Here is a 1,932-nt window from a genome sequence, read left to right as displayed (position 1 = left end):
TTATTTCTTATAAAATTACTAAGAAATTGAAGTAAAACAGGTCAGCATTATTTCAGTTAATCTAATACCACAGCAAATAAGATGCTAACAGAAGATTCTTTGCTTATATGATTTTCCCTGGTTAGAATGGGGTCATCATTTAACATGGTCACCTGGGTGGAGGGTAGGGGTGTGTGTGATGGGGACACAGGATGCCACACATTTGCTTAGTGGGGATCTCCCCTATTAAAGATCGAGATTACTTTTTAACTTTCAAAATCAACAGCATCAAGGCATTTTTTTTAAAAAGTGGAACTCAAAATGGGAACATGATGTTTTCAGTGACAATTTTACAAGAATATGGTCATTTATGAATCTGTTGTCAGTGGTGGATAGAGAAACATTAATAGCAGTTTGGGGAAAGGCCACAGGCATAAGGAAGTAGACCTCACACAAAGGAGGAGCTCAAGGATTTCTGATGTACATATAAGTGCTGCCCCTACTTACTTTTACAGATTTGTTTTATTTTTGTCAAATGTGGGGAAAGCTGGCTAGCATAAGAGCACATAGCTAGGGAACTCCAGCTGGTAAAAATAAATAAATTTTAAAAAATATTAAAAGAAATCCAGAGGGATGCTATTTCCCAGAATTAAACAATGAAAACATTTCAGGACTTTACTCTTAACTGTGGCCATCCTGCTCCCAGACCTATAGTTGTGGCTGTGTCAACATTACCATTGTTGCCATTGTTTTAGGGCACACAATTACTCTGTAGATGTTTGCTCCAGGCTGAATCCCAGCATACAAAGGGGCAATGGAGAGTAAAGGAAGTATTTGTCCTTTGCAGGAGACCAATAAGTAAATACTATTCTTATTCCTATTTGGTAGTTACCTAGTTTTAGATGTTTAATTAATTCAATCAAAATTTTATACAGTGATAGAACAAATCTAAAGAAAACATACATTTTTAGGATTAAGTTAATAAGTGAAGTAAAGAATCACTCTTAATTAAAAATCTCACCAAAAAAAAAAAATATTGTATAAGGATAAACTGGGCAAGTTGCTTCGAAATTACTAGGTAAGTTTTCAACAGGAAATAAAACTAAATAGTCAACTTACCAAGAGGAAAGAACAAAATCAACAGCAATAATCTTTTTTTCTGATCAGTTTTCAAAAAAAAAAGGACAAGGATAGGGCTAGTGAGAAGCTAGAGAATCAAGGCTGTTACTGGTCTCTCACTTCTGCCATGCTGAAATTGTTCCAAATTCAGTTTCTCACATTTCCCCCTTATACTAACAGTGGTGGTATTGGCAGGAACAGCCATTAATTGAGTACTTGCTGTGTACCAGGTACCTTGATAAGCTCTGTATGTGAGCTAGCTCACTTATTTTATCAGCTGTTATTTCTCTGCAAAGATTCATCCCAACCCCAAGCCTGCATGGTGGTATGGGGTGGATAGAGATGGTGTCCTACAAAGCAGAAGTACAGAATAGGAATGGAAAAAGACCCAACAGCAAAGAGGTAAGATTAACAGGGTGTCATTGCTAAGGTTGAAAACAGAACACGGTAAGAAGATAACTCTGGGGGTTAGAAAGACAAAGGGAAAAAGGAGATTATTAAAAATACTCACTTGCACAAGAGGCCTCCCTTATATCCCCTACTAGACTGACAGATCTTCACAAGTAGTGAACAGGCTAAATTCCCACACTCTATAATGTCCAACATAGTGCTCAGTAGAGGGAAAGCTTCTGACTAAAATTCACTTAAATAGTTCTCTATTTTGATTATTGACTTATTGAAATATTGCTTAGAATACAAATCTGTACTTAAGATAGAACTTTTAGAAAGAATGACAATCCATTTGTGTTCTAAAATGCACCAAAAACAGTAAATTTACCCAAAAAAAGAAATCCATCTGGTTACCATCATTGTAAGCCACCAATAAAATTTAAT

The 1,932-nt window shown here is 35.9% G+C and overlaps 1 protein-coding gene across 1 annotated transcript in view; it reads right to left on the bottom strand.

Annotated features, from left to right (window-relative positions):
* SLC38A6 (solute carrier family 38, member 6) overlaps positions 1–1,932 on the bottom strand; it is a 107,656-nt gene that overhangs the window by 47,201 nt on the left and 58,523 nt on the right. The window lies entirely within an intron of this gene.

This window comes from Propithecus coquereli, unplaced genomic scaffold (genome assembly GCF_000956105.1).
Source record: "Propithecus coquereli isolate 6110/MARCELLA unplaced genomic scaffold, Pcoq_1.0 Scaffold5, whole genome shotgun sequence".
Lineage (NCBI taxonomy): Eukaryota > Metazoa > Chordata > Mammalia > Primates > Indriidae > Propithecus > Propithecus coquereli.
The sequence above is the reverse complement of the archived record's forward strand: the minus strand, read 5'-3'. Positions and strand labels throughout refer to the sequence as shown.